Here is a 15,503-nt window from a genome sequence, read left to right as displayed (position 1 = left end):
CTTAAATATACTCTTGCAACATCACAGTTTATGTATAGCAAGCAAGTGCCTCAGAATATTCTATCGGTAAATGTGAAAACTATGCAAGTACCTTGACTAAATACACAGTTTATATGTCCAATACTAGCCTTATAATAGGAAAACTCCAAAGCACTTGGTGCTAGGACTCCATTTTCAGCGACGTCGTTTTCATCCATTTTTTTGTGCATACATGTGGGCATGTGTCTTCATGCAAGCACACATGGAAGCAGAGATTGATGCTGGGAGTTTTCCTCGTTCACTTCTTCATTTTACTTTTTGAGATAAGATCCCTCTCTAAACTTGGAGCTCTCTGATTGGGTAGACTGGCAAACCCCAGCGGTTCTCCTTAGTTCTCCTTTTCTGTGCAGAAGTAACAGATGCACTCAACTTTTACCTGAATGCTGGTGATGGAATTCAGGTCCTCATTGTTTCATGGCAAGCACTTTACCAACAGCCATCTCCCTAGCTATGTTCACACATGTCTTAATAATCTCAATCCCCTATCACTGTAACTCTAAGTAATAACTAACAACAGTTCTTTGAGCAGTCACTATGTTCTGGACACTGCTAAGTATGTTATAGCCCTCATTTTCTTTAGTTCTAAGAATAACTTGAAATAGTACTACTACTTCCAACATTTTTTTTAGGTTTTTTTTTTTAACTATTATTCACTTTCCAAGTACAGATGTTTTGCCCTGCATGTATGTCTGTGCACCACCTGTGTACCTGTGTCCATGAAGGCCAGAAGACAGCATTAGATCCCCTGGTATTGGAGTTACTAAAGTTTGTGATCCTCGTGTGGTTGCTATGAATTGAACATACACACACCCCTCCTCTGGAAGAACAGCACATGCTCCTAATTGTAGAGCCATCTCTCCAACCCCTCTATCTTTTACACTTAATGAAGATGAATTTAAGTACTCTGACAAATTTATATTGACTAAAAGTCCAAATGGTAAATAAATAGATTTATTTTTTATTGTATTGCATTAATGCTTGCCTGCATGTATGCATGTGCACCACAGGAGCTAGAAGAGGGCAGTAGAACCCTTAGAAATGGAATTACAGATAGTTGTGAGACAACATGTGTGTGCTAGGAACTTAATCCTGTCCTTTTGAAAGACAAGAAATGCTCTTAACTACTGAGCCATCTCTTCAAATCTGAACAGTCTGGTTTTACAGCTTGGTAGTAGCCTAATCTTTATAATTGTGAGGGCCATAGTCAAAGAAAGAAGTCAAATATACATTGTTACCACATGTACCAAAATAAAGCTAACAGAACACACTGGGGAGACAGGCATCACATAAAAGTAAGTAGGAGACAGATACATTTTTGGTGTTTACCTAATGTATAATTCATTTTTAAAAACCAAACGCATTAAAGATGGTTGTTATGACAGGGGCTAATCTGTGTATGAGGATGGAATGCTTTCAGTATAATAATATAGGCCTGAGTTCTTACTAAAATTAGAAACTATCAGAGCTAAAACCAGAAATATTGTACTGCCTATTTTGCTACCTTAAATTGACCTCAAAGGGTGAGCGTTTTGCTTTTAAATTTTAGTTCTTTTTGTCCTCCATTATGCTTTTTTTTTAAAAAACTAAGAACAGCCTTGACAAAACCCACAAAGCTTGTGTTATAGTCACATCTACAGTCTGTCCCAGCTCTCGAGAGGTTAAGGCAGGGGTGCTGAGGTGAGTTCAAGGCCAGCCTGGGCTGCAGAGTGATACTTTGTCTCAAAAGAACAAGATGAAAAACAGAAAAGCAACTTATTAAGATATAATTCATTCACCATGCTATCCTTTATCTAAAGAGTACTACTGTGTAGGGGTTTTTTTGTTTGTTTGTTTGTTTTGTTTTGATTTGGGTTTTTTTAGTGTATTTGTATTGTATTCACACAGGCAGTCACTAAGCTGCTTTTCTCTGTGGGTATCCATTCTCTACATATAAATAGAATCAGACAGTGCATAGTCTTCTTGTGCCTGGCTGCCTTCTCTCACCAATGTAATGTTTTCAAGGTTTACACTTGGTGTAGCATGAATCAATACTTTACTGCTTCCTATGACTGTATAATGTTCCATTGCACGAATAGACTGCATTTTATTTATCGCTTTTTCAAGTTGACAGAAATTTAGGTATTTTCACTTCTTGTCATTCACAAGTAATACTTTATGAATGTTGATTTACAGGTTTTGTGTGACTATATGTATTCAGTTCTCTGGGATATTTTGTTGGAAATAACAAAGTAGCATTTCTGGGTTACACAGTAACACCGTGTTTGACATTTTTGAGGAACTGTTCATCTGTTTTACCAAAAGACCACTCCATTTAATGGCCCACCAACAATGAAGGAAGCCCCAAACCTTCATACTTTGCCATGGCTTGGTCTGTTTTGGGTCATAGCTGTCCTACTGGATATGACATGGGGTCTGTGTGTCTTGTATTTGCATTTCCCTAAGAGAAAGCAGAACTGAGTACCTTTGCTCCTGCTTATTAGCCTCTCTTACATTCTCTTTAGGAGATGTCTACTAAGATTATTTGCCTTTTAATAATTTCTATATTTAATCTTTTGTTATTATGTTGTAGTGCTTCTTCATATGCTTTAGATGGTTGTCACATCAGATACGTTTTCTGCAAGTATTTGCTCCTGTTCTATGACTAACTTTTCACTTTCTTTTCTCTTATTATTTTCACATAGTCTTTTATTTAAAAGATCATTCAAGAGCCAAAAGATGGCTCAGTGGGTAAAGATCTTTGCTGTCAAAATTTGTACTTGGGTTTGATTCCCAGGAACCACAAGATAGGAAACAACTGACTCTGACAAGTAGTCCTGTGGTCTACACACACTTGCCAAATAATGTGCATGTGCTTCCACACACCCAACAAATAAATAGTAAATAAATAAACATGGTAAGACTAGATTTTAAAATTCCCAAGAGTGGTCACAAAATTCCATACTATTAGATTTACTTTCTGTATTAAAGCTGGATATTTGTGTTTAGAATTCTAGTCTTACATTTGAAAATATGAAATAGTTCCCAAATCTGCCTACTGACCTTGTGTCTGGGTCATTACAGTTTTTCCATTTTTTTCCCCAAGTCATAGTTCATGTGCTAGTAAAACTAATGTTGATTTTTTTTTAGAAGTATTCTTTGAGGCATAAAAAGCTCTGTATGATGAAGTCTATTATTTTTGATTAGTTGATTATGCTTCTGTTGTCTCAACAAGGCTTTGCCCAACCCAAGTCTACGGAAGTTTTCTTTACATACCTTCTGCTATATTTTGCCTGTAAGACTACTCAAGAGGCAGAGAGGCACAAGAGCCTGTCTTAAAACAACAGGGGTTGCAAATATAACCCAGTGAGATGGCTCAGTGGTTAAGAGCACTGACTGCTCTTCCAAAGGTCCTGAGTTCAAATCCCAGCAACCACATGGTGGCTCACGACCATGTGTAATGGGATCTGAGGCCCTCTACTTGTGTGTCTGAAGACAACTAAAGTGTACTCATATATAATAAGTAAATTAATTAAAAAGTTAAATAAATTAATAAAAAAATTATTAGTTTTAGGTCTTGGGATTCTAGGGATCAAATTCCAGTTATCAAGCTTATATGGCAAACACTTATGGTTTTCAGTTTAAATGCATCCAACAGTGTTCTCATTGTGGTTATAGAAAGCATTTTGAAAGTAGGCAATAGATTTCATACTTCTTGCTTTTATGTACCCATAGTCATTCAACAACTGTATGGTTTAATGGTTATTTAATTCAACAGCTGCTGAACATATTTGAGAGTATTGTTCTGGTTCACCAGATTCTAGGGGAAACAAAGGCCTCTATTATGTTTGGTTTTTTAATTGTTATTTTTGAAAATAGTTTTTATACAATATATTTTGATTATAATTCTCCCTTCCTCAGTTCCTCCTAGCTCCTCCCTGCCTCCTAGCATACCCAAATCCACACCCTTTTTTTTTTTTTTTTTTTGGTTCTCTCTCATTAGAAAACAAGCATATAATAATAGTGAAAGATAAAAATAAACCAACAAACAGGAAAAAAGAAAAACACAAGAAATACATATACACATAGAAATACACACATTCTCAAACAGAAAATCCAAAAAAAGAAAAAAAGCTCACAAAGAACAGGAAATCATAACATATACACAAAAGACCAGTAAGATAAAAAAAAAAAAAAGAAAAAGAAAAAGAAGGAAAGAATAATGCCCAAATAAACATTATGAGGCCAAAAGCAAACAAACAAACAGAAATAGTAGGTTCATTTTGTTTTGGCCACCTACTCCTGGGCATGGGACCTGGCCTTTATGCATGGTTGGTATCCCAAGTGAGACTCCATTGGAGAAATAGAATTTTTCATTGGCAAGCAGTTATCAACTGGAGATAGCTTCTGAGTTAGGGATGTAGAGTCGTGTCTACTTCTACTCTCAGCACTGAGACTCCATTAGGCCCTGACTTGTACAGGCCCTGTGCATGATGTCGCAGTCTGAGTTCACACAGGTACTGACCCTGCTCTAAGGAAGGCCTTATTCATGATGTCGCAGTCTGAGTTCACACAGGTACTGACCCTGCTGTTAAGGAAGGCCTTATTCATGATGTCGCAGTCTGAGTTCACACAGGTACTGACCCTGCTGTTAAGGAAGGCCTTATTCATGATGTCACAGTCTGAGTTCACACAGGTACTGACCCTGCTGTTAAGGAAGGCCTTATTCATGATGTCGCAGTCTGAGTTCACACAGGTACTGACCCTGCTGTTAAGGAAGGCCTTATTTCCTTAGTGTCGTCCATCTCCTCTGGCTCTTCCTGTCTTTCTGCCCCCTCTTCCACAGCATGGCCTGAGCTCTGAGGAAGGGACTTGATGGAGACATCCCATTTCAGAGCAGGTCTCTCTGCTCTCTACACATTGTACAGCTGTAGGTCTTGATATTTATTTCCATGTACAGCAGGAGGAAGTTTCCCTGATGATGGCTGGGCAAAACACCGATATACGGATATAGCAGGATTTTGTTAGGAGTGATTTTGTTGCTACATTCCATTAGCAGACGAGTAGTATTTGGTTGTCCTCTAGGTTTCTGGCCTACCTAGTCTCAGAGTCTGGGCCACGGGAGCAGTTTCACTGTATACAGGTCTGAGATTCTCCCTCCCCCAGCAGCTATCAATCATCAGTAGCTCCTTAGTCATGGGTGGGGCCTGGAATCATCTTCCCCATCTGTGCTGGAATTTTGGCCAGATTGGCAATATGTAGGAACCATGCTCATGTGAGTTTCTAAGTGCTATAACTATGTCAAGTACAGAAATTTGCATTTTGAGATGCTTCTCCCCCTCCTTCAGCTTTATTCCACTTATGTGCTTTCTACTTCCTTTCCAAGATGTCCCTGAGCCTTGGTGCCAGGCCTTATTTTCTAATCTCAGAACATACATAACTATCATAGCTGTCATACTGAGTGTTTGCTATGTGTTAGGCATTATATTAGTCACTTTATATATAATTAATCAACAATCATATCAATCAATGAAGAAAGCTTGTTGTCCATACAAAAACATGAAAAATACAAAAAAGGAAAAGAAAATATATCTAGTTAGAATTAATTCCACAGAGCAGATGGCCTTTTGTCTTTTGACTACATTAAATGCTTGAATAAATTTTTAATCAAGATAGAAACCACATACCATGAATTCACCAAAAAATGGAGTTTATAGTTCATTGTTTTTTCATGTATTCATGGGCTTTTGCAACCATCACACTGATCTAGTTTTAGAACACTTTTATTTGCCCTTAAAAGAAATCCAGTACCTGTCTGACGTGGGTGCTAGGAACAGAACTGAGTTCCTCTACAAAAGCAACAAGCACTCTTAACCACTGAACCATTCTTCTAGAATACAACTACAGAAGACAAGTTTGGTTATCACTGCCTTCCAAAGCTACTCTAACCAGTCATTACACACCAATAACTCTTCCTCTCCAACATATCTCTCTACCTCTGAGGTCAATATTCCAATGCAGGCCTTCATTTCTCAACAGGAGTGTTATGTAACCGGAGCTGTGACTCTAGATCTCATCTCGCCTGGATTATTTTTTATCACGTTATCTGTAGAAGAAAGCTTTTTGTGATAAGCCTCCCTTGCTTGCCCAGTTACCATATGACAACCTAGTTACACTACTTATCATAATGCACTGTCATTGTTTGCTTTTCTCTTGGCTTCTCCCAGTACTTTATAAATATTGGTACTGTTGTCTAGCTGTTACTCCTGCCTTCTAGTGCTTGGTGAAGATATGGAAGTGTCTATTGAGCCTGGTATGGTAATAAACACCTTTAATCCCAGCACTCTTCAGAAAGGAAGATGGATCTCTGTGAGTACAAGGCCAGCCTGATCTACAATTTGAGTTCCAGGAGAGCCAGAACTGTACACAGAGAAATCCTGTCTTAAAAAAAAAAGAAAAAGAAAAAGAAAAAAGTCTACTGATGAACAGAGGAGTCTAGCAGACACTAGACTGAATCCTATTCCTTCCTTCTGAGCTTATTTCTGGTTCCTCAATATCTGCTCAACAGGATCTCAGCATGCCAAGCCTGTTCTTACATATTTCATATGGATAGAAAACTCATAATAACTATGTGAGGACAGCATTATCATTTACTTATTTTATATAGGGGACCAAGGATACAGAAAGGATAAATAATGAGTTGTTGCATGACCTTGGGCAAGAGATCTGCAAGGCTGCAATTCAGACAAAGTCTTTTAGTTCCTAACACCCTTAAAATTACTCTGCATCACCCGTGTGTCTTTAATTACTCGTCAAGTGATGAAATTAATGAATAAGATCCTTTCTAGCGTCTACATGAGCCCTGGGAGAGGGGTGCACAGACACATGCACTCCTCATCTGCATATAGAGGCCAGGGGACAAACGTTGGCTATCGTTATTCTTCTGCCACCACCCTTTTTTAAAAAGATAGGTGCAGAAAGCATAGCCAATGGGCTGTAAGGCGTTCGGTAAGCAGGATATCCAGACAAGACTTGTCTTTTGAATGTGCTTGGTTATTCACACAAGCATGCCTTAAGGTATCATGCTAAAATAACATTTAAACAGACATCTCACCAAGCAATGAACAATTCTTTGGGTAGAAATCCTGCGGCAGGGTTCTACTGGAGATTATTCTCTTGCTGAGGATGCTTCGGAAGCTTGCAGGCTTCCACCCACGTCTGCCATGATGTGGCAAGCTAAGAGGATGGCACTGATGGAAGTCCAAGAGGCCGTTGAGAGAGTAGCCCAATGGCTAGAGTTGACAGGAAAACCTGTGTAGGCCCAGCAAGAATGCTAAAAGGTCCATGGTCACCAAAGCCAGGGCCAAGCACAGAGTCTCAAGTTCTCTTCCAATGGTTATCAACACAGAAGATTGGCAAGGCTGAGTCTCCAGAACACAGCAGTGAGATCCTAGAGACCATTTCCAAAGTTCCAAGTTTTGTGTCATTTCACTGGGGAGTAGGTTTGCACTATCAGATCTACAGCTTGGGGCATTCCTAGCACATTTATACCATCTTAGGCTTAGCTCGTTAGCATATCAAGACCTGTCTGGACTAGGCTTTTTCTCAGCTGCCTGGTGACCTCTCAGGGACTTGTTTTTGAAGACTAGCTCTTATCAGAGCTACCTGGTGGTAAACTTCTCTCTCATTTGTATTACATTATTCCAAGTAATACAAAAGGGTTTTTGTTTTGTTTTGTTTTGTTTTTAGCATGCTTAGGTTTCTTTTTAAACATTTATTTAATGTATATGAACATCCTATTGCTGACACACCAGAAAAGGGCATTGGATTCAATTACAGATGGGTTGTGAGCCACCATGTGGTTGCTGGGATTTGAACTCAGGACCTCTGGAAGAGCAGACAGTGCTCTTAACCACTGAGTCATCTCTCCAGCACCACAAAAGGGTTTTTAAGTTATGTTCCTTACAATAGGATTTCTCAGTGACTAAAACTTGCCAGGTAAGCTAAGTTGGCAAGTCATTGAGCTCCAGGTATCTATCTGCACGTCTCCATCTCCCCAGGGCTCGAATTACAAGTCAGCCATCACACTTAGCTTATTTTTGTAGCTTATGAGTCTCGAATCCAGGCCCTTTTTTTTTTTTTTCTGGAGCTGGGGACCGAACCAGGGCCTTGTGCTTGCTAGGCAAGCGCTCTACCGCTGAGCTAAACCCCCAACCCCAGAATCCAGGCCCTTTTGATTTCAAGGAGAGCACATTACCCATTGAGATGTCTCCCCAGCTCTCCCTCTGTCTTTGAAAGTAGTAAAGCTAAAAGCAGCATTTATAACAGGCATGTATTTAATATCTCTTATGGAAAATGTTATGTTTCCTTCCAAATCATTAAAATACTTTGAGACTTTCTGGTATATGACAGTGGGAGCATTGTGACTTAGTAGATTGTTCTGAGAGATTTCAGAGCATCGTACAGATGTGTGTTTGTTCTAAAATAAAAACCTCTATTAAAACTATCACCTTATTTCTTGCCCTTGTGGCCTAGGGTATAGACCTAAATGTCTCTAAGCATTCGTTTCTGTCTTTGTCAAATAGGGATGTAACTCTTAGGACTGTGAGTATTCAAAGAATTAGCACTTTACAACACTTTACAAAACAGAGTAGGGGTTGGGAGTGGCTAGAGAGAAGGTTTAGGGGTTAAGAGCACTTGCTTTTCCAAAGGACCTCGCTTTGATTCTCAGCACCTGCACTGTAGCTCATCTACAGCTCCAGTGGTTGTTTTGTTTTGTTTCCTGCTCTTCGCAGGCACACTGGATACACATGGTTCACAGACATCCCGTGACAGGGAAACAGTGCAGAGATCCCTTCATCTTGTATTCTTGTTGAGGCTATTCCAGGTTGAACAAGAATCTGATCTCCCTAATGAAGAATCCTATGGAAAATTACCCAACTCTATTCTAGGAACCCAGGTCAAGATGCCCGTGATAACTTATTTTAGTTTCTGTTAAACTGCTTGCTTGTGCAAACCTCCCCCTGCAGCTGCTGAGCAAGATTCCAGGATGTGGTTTTTATCTTTAAGTGCCCCTTTGTCTTAATGCTTGGGGCTATACTCTGGTCCCTGAAGACCTGAGTGTAATCCCAGCTGGCTGGAATGAAGACTTTCAACTGACTATAAACTCTGTCTGAGTGGTCATTTCTGTTGAGCTCCCAATATCTACCCTAGCAAGGTGCCCAGAGACTGAACCCTGATGTGTAGGGACCCTCAGGAGCAGGGAACAGTGTGCCAACTGGAAAGACTCTTAGGAAGTACATACCCCAAGATGTTCCAGGGCTCCAGAAAAACTCATCACTGACCTTGCTGCCAAGTGATCTAGAGTACCCTGATCCTGCCACCTGCTGTGTTTTATAAAAAGATAGCAAGGCCAGGGATATGTTTGGTGGAGGTGAGGTATGATGTGGGGGAAGGATGCGTCTGCTGAGGCATCCCTTCCCCCTCTGAAGTACCAGTCACATGATGGCATAGTATAGAATAGAGTTTATTTAGGGCATGGGGAGGGGAGTTAACGGGGTAGTAGAGACAAAGAAAGGCAGAGAAAGAGAGAGAGAGACAGAGACAGACAGAGACAGAGACAGAGACAGACAGAGACAGGCAGAGAAACAGAGAGAAGAGTAGTAGAGGCTGGCCATGAGCACATGGAGAGAGACTGGTGAGGGGAATGGGGAGAGAGAGGGTAAGGAACAGGAACAAGAGAGCAAGAGGGAGGTGGGTAAGTAGCCCTTTTATAGTGAGTCAGGCATACTGGCTGTTGCCAGGTAACTGTGGGGCAGAGCCTAGACTAAATGCCAATAGTAACAAAAAGGAAAAAGAAGTTAAATCAAAAGTCATCTTTTGGGCTGGAGAGATGGCTCAGCAGTTAGAGCACTGACCGCTCTTCTTAGAGGTTCCTAGTTCAAATCCCAGCAACCACATGGTGACTCACAAACATCTGTAATGAGATCCGATGCCCAAGAATGTGGATAAGCAGCAGAAAGTAGTTTTGAGGTCCTGCAAATCCTGGAGCACAGAGTCTCAGCCAAGAAAGCACTACTGTGCATCCCTCAGGTCACAAGACTAGGTTACTATCTAGAGGGAGGAAAGTGCTCACATCCCCACCACCATGGTTTAGGCATCCTGGAAATCCTCATCCCCATACTGAAAAACAAAAACGAACAAACAAATAACATCAACAATAACAGGGGAATTCCTAGAGAATGGATACTGCAATGGATGGTGGGACTTGCGGAGATGTCCAAACTCCTGTATGCCAGCCCTGCATCTACACAGCCTTTGGGATGCACTGAGACTGCGCAGAGGGTCTTTGAGGCCCTGAAAAAGCCCTGGTCCTCCAAGATAATACTAAGCCATTCCACGTCTACTTGTACCTGGATAGGGTCAGGCATTACTTTGGAGTTCCCACAAACTTTGGAACCTTGACAAAGGTGGGTGGAATATCTGTCCAAGAGACTTAACCTGGTTACAGCTGTATGGCAGACATGTATAAGAGCCATAGCTGCCACTGTCCTGCTGGTAAAAGGAAACTGACAAATTAACTTTAGGGTCCAAACTGTTTCTGGAAACCCCACACTTGGCTGAGGCTCTCTGGAGTGGGACACCTGAGAGATGGATGTCTATGCTCTGCTTCTAGATCAATCCTGTATTCTGTTCCACAAGACACCAGCCCTCCACCCTGGCAGTGTCTTGCCAGATGACAACTTTGTGGGTCCCCTGCATGACTTGAGGTAACTGACCTTATCCAGTCTTTCAGACTTGTTCTAACTGACATCCCATTGTTGACACCGTACAAGGTACTGTTCACAGATAGGAGCAGTTTCATCCAAGACCAGATCATGTATGCAGGGGCAGTGATAGTGACCCAAGATAAGACTATCTGTGCACAATCTTGAAGGAAGTGATCCTTAGCACAAAGAGCAGAGCCTTGTGCTCTGACTCAAGCACTCCGCTAGGGGAAAGACAAGGTTATCATCATATATACTGACAGCAGATAGGCTGTCACCATGGCCCATGTCCATGGGTTCTATACAGGAAAAGAAGATTGCTAATTCCAGCTAGAGTAGAAATCTTAGCCCTATTGGAAGTTATCTGATTACCCAAGAGAGTCACTATTGTCCATTTCAAAGCTCATCAAAAGGAATTCCCCAGAACCAAAGTCCATAGAGCAGCTGACTTGGCCGCCTAGGAAATGGGGCTGGAACCAGTGGGACCTCTCCAAGTCTTGGTAGCCCTGTTCAAGCCTAGTTTAAGACCGCTTGGGGCAAGATTGACTGGGCAAAACAAGAACTGGCCAAACAGGATAGACGAGGATGGTGAATGATGCTGGGCGGCAGGCCCATCCTTCCCGCAGGCCTGGGAAGGCCACCAACTCACCCACCTAAGAGCCACAGAAAGTGTTGAAATCCTCATATCCAGCTATTATATTCCAGATCAAGGAAGACAGATTAAAGATCCCCTTTAGATTTACCACCTGTACCTGTGCTCTGCTGAACCCCAAAGAAGGAAGGAAGATCCCTTATGAGATCCTGGCTCAAGGAAATGAGCCTGAAAGACATTGGAGGTTGAACTTTACTGAAATTCGGCCTAGTGCTTTGGCTACAAATATTTGCAGGTGGTTGTAGACACCTTTTCAGGATGGGTGGAAGCCTACCCCGCCCCAACAGAGGTTGCTCCAGTAGTTACTAAGGAACTTCCTCAGGAAATAATGTCTAGGTTTAGATTGATCTTTGCTTTGAGGTCCAACAATAGCCTGGCCTTCGCAGACAAAGTGTCTCAAAAATGACAGTTGGTAATTATCTTGTGCATATAGGCTACAGCGGTCAGACAGAAAAGATGAATAGAATGCTTAAGGAGACTCTAACCAAATTGGGACTGGACACTTGCAAAAAATCAGACCAACCTCCTCCTCTTTGCCTTGCTCACGGCCCCAAGTACTTCTTACTGGGAGGGGCTTCTTCCTTTTGAAATTATGCTTGGAAGACCACATCCTATCCTCCCCAAATTCCAAGATGGCCCCAAGACAGCAATGTCTAATCATTCCCTTTTCAAGTTCTTGCAGGTTTGCAAGAAGCTGGCCAGGCCACTGATCTGACTGTGAAGGGAATTCAACCATCTTCCACCTCTAAACCTGCCCATCATGTCCAGCCAGGAGACTCGGTTTGAATAAAGACTATTCCTGCCTAGACCTGGAGCCTGTCTGAAAGGGATCTGACAAGTCATTCTCATCACCCCAACTGCTGTTAAAGTAGCTGATATAATTAATCCCTTGGGAAAAGGCCACTGAGGATGATGACAGATGAACTATCACTTTGACCCTGGACTTGTTAAAAATAAAACTGACCAAAATTTACTAACCTAGGTTAAGCACCTGACAATGGTGGGTTGTCCTGACAAGGACAAGGCACCTCCATCATGTCTTCAAATTACTGGCTTGCTTGTACTAACAATTTGACTAAATGTGCCTACTCTGACTCACTGAGGTCACACCCCCAATCTATGTATATGGATCTATGTCATTCCCCAAGTATATGCCTACAGTGAAGAAGGGACACCTCCTATTGCCCTTGTCTCAGTGTTAATGAAGATCTAATGGGAGCCAATTCTGATCCAGATCCTAGTAAAGGCAGGAATAACCAGTGCAACTGCCATAGTACCTCAGCCTTGATTCTTGGGAACCAAAACTTAGGAAACTCAGTTCCTAGATAAACACAGACCTAGGCCATTTGGAGAATTCTATTTCCATGCTGGTGAGTCAAGTTAACTGGCTCACAGAGGTAGTGCTACAGAACTGAAAGAAGCTAGCCCTCCTTTTTATGTTATGAAAGGAGGATTTTGGATGCCAAAATAAAAACATAAACACAAATTTTTAAATGTCCCTAGTATATAGAAATAACCTACTCAGGTATTAGTTATCATTATGAATAGAGCTGTCTGACCTTTTATGACTGTAAGAGGAACCAACAACTTCTCCATGTCCAGTATACACATTTCCAAAGTATGCCATCCTTGGGTGGTTTCCATCGTGTCTGCAACAGTAAGTTATTCCAGAGAATATAGGCAGGTTCAGTAACTCAAACACAAGATTTGGGGAGGAAAGGAAGAGTCAATCCCTTAAAGCAAATAACCTGAATTAAAGATATGTGATATGTTATTACCTGTCAACTTTTGAGTACCTAATCTATTACCCTAATAACCCTCATTTTGTTTGCTTTTTGCTTTCTTGTTGTTTTTTTTTTTTTTGGACAGGTAACCCTGAAAGGCTCATTCTGTAGCCCAGATTGCTCTCAACCTCACAGCAATGCTTCTGCCTCAGTCTCCCAAGTAGTACAGGCACATGACATTACATCCAGTCCTTTCCCTCTTTGTGTAAATAAGTAAATAAACTGAGGACTTTAGAGGCTTACAGTAAGTAGTAGAGCTGGTGTTTATTCCTAGAATCAAACTCTAAATATCCTTTCACTGACATCTTAGAGAAGAAATCCCTAGGCTTCAGGAATCTAATCTAGAAAAGCTCAGTGTTTTCCTCAATGTGAACTGGTAGGAAAGATTCAAAAGTAATTTTTCTCAGTACCTTATGGCCCCAGCTGGAGATGAGCGTACTAGTTGTGAATACTTCTAGCAGGCATATGCTTAATGTGAAGAGATCCTGAGCAATATTTACTTTAATCATATTAGAAAGAAACTAAAAGAGAGGGCTAATAGTCTGAAGCTGTCTTGTCCACCCGCATATGGCAGTGCATGCATACAGATTGGGCAGAGCTGGTACAGTAGCCTGAGAAAGGGCATAGCATCTAATCAGAGCAATGGGTTCCAGACACCCCTGTGGAAAGTTCTTTGCAAAGACGATATGCTCACTCCACACGTACTTTTGCAGCATGGGTGTACAAATTCCCCAACAGACAGGACTCAGTAAGAAAGTGAGGGGGGCACAGGATGGCTCAGTGGTTAAGTGAGCTTGTTGCTCCTGCAGAAGACTGGAGTTTAGTTCCCAACACCCACATGGTGTAGCTCACAACCACTTCTAACTCCATCTGCAAGGGATATAATGCCTTCTTTTTAGGTTTTGCTTTGAGGTGCTTTAAGAGTATTTGTTCTTACATGTGCATGAACATACACACATAAACAAAAATAAAATAATTTTAAAAAATAAATAAGTGAGGTAAGAGATGGGATAGCTGGCTATATTTAGTCATACTACAGCATTTATGTATTTCAAAACACTGAACATCACAACTGTACATCCATTTTGTGTGTGTGTGTGTGTGTGTGTGTGTGTGTGTGTGTGTGTGTATGTTTCAAGATGGCTCAGTAGTTAAAAGGGATTGCTGCCAAGCTTGACAACCCAATTTGTCAACTGAATTTGACCCTCAGGTACCTCATGGTAGGAAAAGAGAGCCAAGTTCCACAAGCTGTCCTCTGATCCACCACACACAAACACACACACAGACACACACACACACACACACACACACACACACACACACACACATTAATGCTTGAAAACAATAGTAAAACCTAATTTTCTTGACTTGGTACCTGGGTTGGTCCTCAGGGATTTCCAGATCCATAGAATGTGCTGCAAATGACTTTCTGAATCTTCTGAAGGCTGAGAAGCTTATCAGCTTCTACTTAGACTTCTTCCACCACTTACTCGTGAGATGTGCTTTCTGATCAACCTAAGCAACACGGAAAAGTCATGAGCAGTGACCCAGATGATTATAGTGAGGTCTCTGTCAACAGGTAGCCTTATCTGCCACCTGTGTGAGTGGGACTTCTTAGAGGAACTGACCAGTCAGACTTTGGGAGAGCAGCTGCAGCAAAGACCAGCAGTCTAATTCCATAGCTCAACAGAAGCAGAGCACTGAGCTAAGACTGATATCCTTCTAAACAGAGGGTCGATGTATGGTCCACATCATGGGTCATGAAACCAGACTTGTTCCAAGTACATTGACTAAAAGGACTCAAGAGACCTGGAGTGAGAACTTCCTGGATCAATCAACCTATAGAATCATAAGACTTAATGGTAAGTGGCTTGGAAAAAGCACGATAGACTAGGCTGTGAATTACTAAAGAAGCAAAAATTGATCACAAAGCTTATCCATTGGGACTACATTATGGAAGAAACAATGATACAGAGGAAATAAGTGTCTTAGAGCTCATAGACTCAATGAAATTTGAAAACGGACTCAAAAGAAAACACAACAATTGTATTAGAATTTAAAAGGAAACCTACAGGGAAGATAAATCTAAAACCTGAGCTTCTGTACTAAGGAGGAGAATGCAGGAGGGAAAGGAAAAAGTCATGTCATTTTAGATGCCACTAAGGTTAAATGCATGGCTGAGATGGAGCCGTAAGACCGGGAGAGAAGCTTCAGAGAGAGTAAGGAAGCCTAAAATTTGGGGGAAAACTCTCAAAGTGTTAAGGAAAAACTATTTTTTTCTCTCTC

The sequence above is a fragment of the Rattus norvegicus genome, chromosome 4 (genome assembly GCF_021556685.1).
Source record: "Rattus norvegicus strain SHRSP/BbbUtx chromosome 4, alternate assembly SHRSP_T2T, whole genome shotgun sequence".
Taxonomy (NCBI): Eukaryota; Metazoa; Chordata; class Mammalia; order Rodentia; family Muridae; genus Rattus; species Rattus norvegicus.
The sequence above is the reverse complement of the archived record's forward strand: the minus strand, read 5'-3'. Positions refer to the sequence as shown.